The sequence below is a fragment of the Lygodium microphyllum genome, chromosome 13 (assembly GCF_053477565.2).
Source record: "Lygodium microphyllum isolate KBCC chromosome 13, Lygodium_microphyllum_v1.1.10, whole genome shotgun sequence".
NCBI lineage: Eukaryota > Viridiplantae > Streptophyta > Polypodiopsida > Schizaeales > Lygodiaceae > Lygodium > Lygodium microphyllum.
In genome coordinates, this window is record NC_141147.1 from 131,057,774 (window position 1) to 131,066,850 (window position 9,077).

Consider the following 9,077-nt stretch of genomic DNA (forward strand, 5'->3'; position numbering starts at 1 on the left):
GAGTCCTACCATAGAGATACATATGACTATTGTGGAGGGCAGTGAGACAATCCAGATACTACTCTGTTGCTTTTGGTAATGAGGTTGTAGCCATTATGTCATGCCAAGGAGACAATGATAGCATGCGAAACTGTGATATAACTATATATACATGTACTAGTGTTTGTGTTTTTTGGTCTAACTTTAGAAAAATTTTGACAAAAATTTTACAATCACAAAAAACTGAAAACACTTAAAATCATCTAAAAATCATTTTGAAACACTATCTATACACATGTTAGAAAAAATTTCAATACAAATTTATTAGGGTATATCACATTCTCTCCTTCTCCCAACAACTATGTCCTCAGAGTTGAAAATATGAATATTCTTATTGTAAACTATCTAAATGAACCCAAGTTGCATCCTCTATATAATATGTATCCCATTTCACCAACATCTCCACAATATCTCTACCTCTAAGATGTTTGACTTTATGATCTAATACTAATACATGGTTCTACCTTTAATGTTCCATCTTCTTGTAATCTAAACTTGTCCAACAAAATATGGATCAGATTTAAAAACATACTTTTTTAATAAACTCACATGAAAAATAGGATGAACCTTGACATGAGATGGCAATTGGAGTTTATATACAAGTGAACCAATCTTCTTTAGAATTTTAAATGCGCTTGCAAAACGTGGAGGTAACCTTCTATCTTTTTCAAGAAACAAGTTAGTTCGACGAGGTTCAACTCTCAAGAAAAGCATATCACTCTCACTAAACTCTAGTAGTCTCTTTTTCTTGTCATAATATTTATTTTGCCTTACTTGTGCCTCTTTAGTGGACTTCTTCATTCCTTTTAATTCCTCTTCCATTAGTTTAAGCATTTGTTTTGAAATTTCTACTCAATTTGAAGCATTGGAAAAATGAACAAGAGTTATATAGTTATAACCATGCATTGCTTCAAATGGAGTCATCTTAATGGATGCATGCCATGAACTATTGTATGCAAATTTAGATAAGGCCAAATATTTAGTCCAATTTTTTTTCATTTACATATATTCTATGTCTGTCTTCTAAAACCCGGTTCACTCTCTTTGCCTCTCTATTAGTCTGCAGCGGGTGAAATGTAGTACTCATCCTTAATTGAGTCCTAATGGCTTTAAATGTGGCATTCCAAAAGTTAGATGTAAATTTTGAATCTCTATTAGATAAAATATTTTTGGGCATACCATGCAAACCAAATATTTCTTTCACAAACAATTTAGCTACATTCAAAGCTGTGTCAATCGTTTTCATAGGAAAGAAATGTGCCATTTTTGTGATTCTATCCACTACTACAAATATATTATTGTACCCTCCCTTTGTAATAGGCATCTTAGTGATAAAATCCATAGATATGGATTTCTACTTTTGGTAAGGTATATCCAATGGTTGCATTTCACCAAGTATACATTTTTGTTCAATTTTTACTTGTTGGCACTCCAAACATTCCTTCACATATGTTTTAATGTCCTTCTTCACCCTTGGCCAAAAGAATGAGTTCTTGACTTTGTTGTAAGTCTTTGAAAATCTAGGATGAGCAAAGAAAGATAAATTGTGGTATTTCTTAAGAAATTTTTTGCAGTAGGAATACACAAACGATTCAAATAATAAATATTTTCCTTAAGTATATGAAACTTTCCATCATACATTTCTCCCAAATTTTTATTTAACAATAATAAAAATTTAGAGTACATGGGATCATCCTATACTTCAAGTTACACATCATTAATCACTATGTATAATAGATAAACTATTACACATAGATCTATGAATTAAAGCATCAGCAACTTTATTTTCCTTTTTAGATACATGTTAAATATCAAAGTCATATTCACATAGAAATTTCAACCATCTCTTTTGTCGATTACTTAACAAAGGGGCTAAGTGAAAATATATTTTGGACTTTGATGATTAGTTTTCAATTTAAATTTTACACCAAGTGATAAATCTCTCCAATGTTTTAAAGCATTAACTATAGCAGCAACTTCCAAGTCATGTACATGATAGTTCATCTCATGTCTCCTTAATTTTTGAGATTCATAAGCCACTACTCTCCCCTCTTATGTTAACACATATTCTAATTGCTCCCCACCAACATCACAAGATAATAGAAGAGGTTTTCCTATCTTAGAAATTAATAATGTGTAATTTTTGGCCACTTTTTATTTCAATGTTTCAAAGGCTTCCTAACATGCATGTGACCAAACAAAATGTTCAGTTTTCTTAGTCAATTCAGTTAAAGGATTAGCTATCTTAGAAAAATCTTGAATGTGGATTCTCTCATATTGAGCTAATCCCAAGAAGCTTCTCATATCTCTCACACATTTGGGTACATGCCAATTAACAATAGTCTTTACCTTCTCTGGATCTATATGAATTCTCTCTTTAGAAATAACTCTTCCTAGATAAACAATCTTATTTTTTGCAAAGAAACATTTACTCCATTTAGCATAAAGTTTATGTTCCCTCGAAATTTGAAGAGTTTTTCTAAGATGTATCTCATATTCTTGATGATCTTTAGAATATACAAATATACCATCCAATAATACAAGAATGAATTCATCAAGATGTGGATGAAAAATGTTAATTATCAAACACATGAATGTAGTTGATGCATTAGTTAATCCAAAAGCTAGAAGTGTGAATTCATAATGACCATACCTAGTCCAAAAAGAAGACTTTGAAATATCCATAAACTTTATACGGATTTGATGGTAACCTGATCATAAGTCTATTTTTGAAAACACCTTTACACCGCTCAATTGGCTCAATAAATCATCAATATGTGGAAGGGGATATTTATTCTTTATGGTTTTCTTATTAAGACCTTCGTAATCAATAAAAAGTCTATATGTCCCATCCTTCTTCTTTTGGAACAATATAGGAATGTCTCTAGAGTAGGGTTTTGTTCTTGGATACAACTCTATAGCATGATCAATTCATCTAGGAGGAGGCATATCTTGTAGATCATCAGGAAAAACATCATTGTATTCATCTAACAATGTATCTATGTATTTAGGATTCCTCTCTGTCTCCTCTGACTTCAACTCTCTTGCAAAGATTAAAAAGGTCTCACATTCTTGTTTAATTCCCCTAAAAAAATTTGCGGCTGAAATGATTAAAGACTTACAATCTCATTATCTTCCCTAAATTTTATAAAATTTGTTATCTTTATTTTTTGAAAATTAAAGACCTCTCTTCACAATCAATCAAGGCATGATTTTTTGTTAACCAATCCATTCCAATTATCACATCTATTTTCTCCATGTCAAGTATATAAGAATCTCCCTTATGTGTTTCATTATTTAACGTGAAGGTTAAGTTTTGAATCAAGCCCTTAGTAAAATGTTTCTCCCCATTAGCCAATTCCACTGGTCGTTTTATTGTTTTATCAAAATTTAGGTTCTATTATTTAAGAGGTTTGAGAGACGCAAAGCAATGTGTGCTTCTAGAATCAATAATAAAGTTTGCCTTTTGTTTACCAATTTCACCACAAATTTTGATAACATAAGCTCTAAGGTGTAGAGTAGAAGAAATCATGCTTTTGATTGGAGAGTTTAGACATTACCACCTTATTTCAACATTTAAAAGTATGATGGCCTTGCTCCCCACAATGGCAACACAGTCCTAATCTTTTTGTTTGTTCAAGGAATTGCGAACCTTGCTACCATCGAAGAGAATGTCTCTTCTTCTGATTGTTGTTGTTGAAGATATTATGATTTTGGACTCGTGCTTTTTGAGAACCTTGTATAGGCCCTCTTTTCATAGTATTTTGGCTTCTTTTATTAAAATTTTGGCCTAGTTTATTCCTTGAGGTAGTAGAATAGGAACCTTGTCGATGATGACCCGTCGAAATAATCCATGGACTATAGAAATCTGATGCTTTTCTTTTATTGTATTTTTGCATCTTTTCCTCTACCTTTGCAACAACATCAAGAAAATATGTACATCCTAATCCCTTAACCTGATATCTCAAATCATTCTTCAGTCCTTCAATGAACTTTCTTTTCAAGGTATCTCCAATCACTTTAGGAGTATATTTATGAAGCCATAAGAATTTTTCTTTATAATCACCGACAAAAAGAGCATGTTTATCCTCTTCAAATTGCTTGAAATTATAAAATTCAATTTTCTTTTCCATATTGTAATGAGGAGAAAAATACCTCTTCTCCACCTTCATACGAAATTCCTCCCATGTGATAGGATCGATTTGAGTCCTAGTTTGCATATAGGACTTCCACCATAGCTTTGCCACACTGTGTAGTTGCAGAAGCACAATCTTGGCTTTACATTCTTTAGAAAATTCCTACAATGCAAAGAAATCTTCAAGCCATGCTTCCAGATCTTCTCCCGTCTTCTTGCGCCATCAAACTAATTTTATTTCACCTTCTTGAATACCTTCTTAATAATAGCAGATCCCCCAACATCATCTTCCAAAGATCTTTCTTTTCTCTTGGTCTATTGTTTTGATTGAGGTTTTTGAGGTAGCTCTTGAGTTGATCTACCCATGCCAGTAGTATTCGCTTCACCTCCTAGATCCACAATGATCTCTAGTGCCTTTACAACTTCTTTATCGCCTTGTTCTTTTCTCAACTTAGGAAAAGAAGACATTGAATGAGTTCTTCTTTCTCCTTGACTCTTTGCTCCAAGATTTCCATCTTCACAAATTAGAAATGCTCTAACGCCACTTGAAACATAACTAGTCATAATTTGATAAAAATCAACAGAATTTCAATAGAGAGATGCTCGTAGAAAGACAAAAGGAGAAATATGTATTAGAGTTTGAAGGAACAGAGGAGAAATAGATAGCACAATTAGAAATTTCACTCCCATGCAAAGCTTGAACCTCGCGACTACTCCCAACTTGACATTATATGCATGAAAGAATCGTAGTCTCACTCTCAATTGCACTCTCGCTCACAATCTCGATCGCAATTACAATCACATTCACATTCACAATCTCAATCTGAGTGTAATATTTCCACACAATAAAAGTTAGTTGGCTAGTTCGAAAGTTAGTTAGTCAATTAATAAGTTAGTAAGATTACTAACTAAAGACTAACTAAGGTAAAAACTAACTAACATTAATATCTAATCATTTTTATTTAATTGAAAATATATTTAAAAATTTGAGAGTCGTAAATTTGATATTTTTCTCAGATTGACAAGTTGGACCGTAGCCACCCTTTACGAAAGTTACAACGTGAACGAGACTTATGAGCTATATTAATCACTAGTATTAATGTGTATAGTTTGAATGGTCCAAAAATATTAGATTTTTGGGCAAAAAAGAACTAGTATATTTTAGATATTATCCTAAAAAGATAGAAATAAAAGTCATTTAAAAGAAAAAAAAGTGTTGTTTTAGTTAGTTTTGGAGATTTTATAAAAAGAAAAATAAAGAAAAGTAACTGGCAAAATTGCGTGTGCCACGATCGCAGTCTACAGGCAGTAGATAGTACTTCGAATAGAGAAAAGAAGGAGTGAATTGAGAGCTTTCTAAGCAAGTGTCTTGGTGTTTTAACCCCCTTTTGGAGCCAATGCAACCATCAGATCTATGATCTGAGCATCAGATCTATGATCTGAGCATCAGATCTATGATCTGAGCATCAGATCACTGGGTCTTCCAAGAGGCCCTCCACTCTTATTCTCAGCCTTATCCCCTCCTCTCTAATTCATTATAAATATGAGGCATGGGGAGGCACGAGAGAGCATAAGGAGACCTCGAAAGGCTGCAAGAGAGAGGTAGAGAGGAAGATACCCCTCCAAGAGATTGTGAGAGAGAGCTTGAGAGAGAGAGAGAGAGAGAGAGAGAGAGAGAGAGAGAGAAGAGTTGCACCGAGAGGCTGTAAGGGAGAGAGAGTTAGCTCAATTCCCCTCTATCTCGATCCTCGACTTAGCCATCTTCTCTTACCCTCTCCCATCTCGAATCTATTCTGCCTTCTTAATCTCTTGAGTCTACTTGCAAACGATGGCCTCTAAGCGAAGAATGTCGCGTGCGGATGGCAATCCTACAACCAACAACGAAGCTTCGGGCGAAGGCATCACTGCCAATTCAATTGCGGTACCGGTCATAAGTAATGTATTTCCAAATTGATAGATGCTTGTTTTGATTCTTGCATTAGATACGTTAGGCTCCGTACTTTGTGGTGCTAGAATAGATCATTGAAAAGGATAAATCGCATCTCACATATTTGAAAGATAGAATTTGTAAAATGCATATATCAAGGGAAGTTAATTGCACTTAGTTGTGTATGACTTGTTCGTTGATAGAGCAATTACAAGGAGGAATCGGTCAAGGGTTATGAATGGCATAATCATGACATTAAAAATTGTGCATGCAAGTATTAAGTAAATTTTGCGTAGAATCGCTCTTTGATCCCAAAGGGGAGAGCGAATATGCGATGGAATTATTATCACATCTATTCTTGTATTGTTTGGAAAAAGTACAATTAGTTTTGTTGGTTGATTGAAAAACACCCTAAATGTTTTTCTTTCAATCAATTGATTGTTGCATTGTGATTTGGATAAATATTCCAAGGCTTGGGTTTATGGCAAATGGATGGTAGGGGTCTGTAATGACAAGTTGCCATGGGAATAAATGAATGTTTTCCTAGAAGATGATATTAGGCCGATTGCCTTGATTGTGCTTGATTCCTAAATGGATTAATTAAGGAAGGATATTTTGCCTGCGTGGATCATCTCCAAGATCGCACGGCGGATTACCCCAAGAGGGCACTCCTCGATTCACAGGCCAAAGGTCAAGTGGTGAAAAGGCCAACCATAGAAAGTGTGTCTCACTCCTAGGTCGCTTGGGGTCAGTGGAGCTCTGGATACCCCTTGTCGGGTCCGGAACGGAGTTGTAGACTGCCGTGAGCCCAACATTTGGAGGCATTGGAAGATCCCATTCTAGATAAAGGATGGAAATTTTGGTGCCATGTGATTTGGACCAAGTTCTTCTGTTGGACAGAAGGGATACATAATTCTCCTGTATGGGCAGGAGACAAAGATTAACTTGAAGATAAGTTAAGGAACTTGTTTGTCAAAAGGACTGCTTGTTTTATTTTTGTGTCTGTGCTATAAATTACATGAATGAACCCTATTCCCTAAAAGGCTTAATTAATGAAGTTGATTTTAAATGTCGCACATAAATGTGGTAGGACCTAATTAGAAAACTAAAGCTATCAAGGGAAGTGGGTGGACGGAATCCCCAGACGGGTCTGTGCTATGGCAGGGTGGTCCCAGGATTTATCTCATCGAGTTGACTTTAGGTATTGTTAAGTTAGAACCTAGTTCATGCCGTTTTAGGGGATCGGAATGGGACTATGCCCTATGAGGAGAGAGGTTGAGTTGTGCATCCCTCTTGTTTCCCATTCTCTTTGAACCAAGTGCGGTATGGATCTGCCTTGGATTGGGTATCTTTGCGTAAAGTAGGATGTCCAAAACCCGATGCTAGAATGCTGTTAGGAGACCTTGATCACTAGGAACCCAGATTTCAGGTCAATCCTAGTGGGTTCGGTCATGAACATTCCATTGCGAGGCGGGCTTGGGAAACCCTAGGCGACAAACCTCGGAACATTCCATGGGAGTGTTGGGCGGCGATGCTTAGATTCATTTCTTGATGGGCCGCTTAAACGTGCTTAGATAGCCAATAGGTGGGCACGTTAGACTGATATTTTTAAAAGAAAAAGATGATGAAGATAACTATTCGTTTAGCTTTTGTGCCAAAATGACTTCATGTGTCTAGAATAGGCTTTTCTAAGAATGTTGCATTTTCCAAGAAACACATGTGCCAAAATTGATGCGACCCTCCCAAATCATCACTCACATCATGCAACTTGCCAAAAATGAAAAGAAATCACAAAAAGTAGAATACATATTTTTTTCTTGTAAATATTGATTTTTTTAATTTTTCAATTTTGAAGACTCATATCTCCAATATGGTGAAGAATTGGACTAAGCTTGTGAGACAACAAAATATTCTCCTTGAACTCCTCTTCAAAATCCATGAGAATAAATTTGACCAAATTCATCTCAATTTGATCACAATTCAACTTCCAAAACAAGTCTTATACCTAAAAGTTAGAAAAATTTTGACAAAAAAATTACCATCATCAAAATTTGTCAAAACACTTAAAACTACTTAAAATTCACTTCCAAACACTATCTACACACATGTTAGAAAAAAGTTCAACATGACTTTATTAGGGCATATCACACATGTCATCAACATAACCAATGTACTAAGTAATACTCTATCATCCAAGAGTTCAGAAAAGAATAATGGCTTCCATCTTGTTGCCATCAAAATCCCCAAAATGTTGCTTCTCAATTGAATCCCATAGCTCCATAATCTTTAGACCTTACCAAGATTGAAGAGCCTTACTCAAAGAAAGACAATGGAGTTGTTGAATTAATAGCTATGGTTGAAGCTTATCATTGAGCATTCATCATTAGAGAATGCCTCTTGATACTACAATTGTTGAAGAGGTTAAAGAAGAGAATATTGATGCTCCCTGTTTAATTTAGCAAAAGAAGCTCTATGTTGCTTTAATGGAAGAGAACTAATCGTCAATCTTTAACGTATGAGCTGGAGTGCTGGCCATGAAGAAGGAAACCATGTGAAATCCTTTGAATGGAATGAATTCAATTTTCTTTATGCTTCAAAAACAAAGAATGCCAAGCTTGAAGAAGAATCCCCAAATTTCTCCTCCATGGGGACTTGAAGAGTTGAAGAGAGTTCAAATGCTTCAATTATTTGATGAATCTTGATACTTGTAATAAATAAAATCTAGAGATGAAATAGATTAAAAGCCCCATGATATTGAGAAGCTTTGTTAAAGCTTTAGTGGCTACCCATAGACTACATCTACAAGGTTAAGGAGAGAAAGAAGACTGTTGAAATGACACAAAAGAATGCTTCAAGTCGAAGTTTACAAGCTCCAATGACCATCAATGATCACTACCAATTATCCTAGCCAAGGAAGAAGCAACAGTGAGCTATCAAAGGGCCCAAAAAATCAATGTAAATTTCGGGTGACTGCCT

General features: G+C 35.0%; 1 pseudogene; it reads right to left on the bottom strand.

Moving 5' to 3' along the window:
* Positions 1 to 346: 346 nt before the first annotated feature.
* On the bottom strand, positions 347 to 861 carry LOC148027217 (uncharacterized; annotated as a pseudogene).
* Between the last annotated feature and the right edge of the window lie 8,216 nt (positions 862 to 9,077).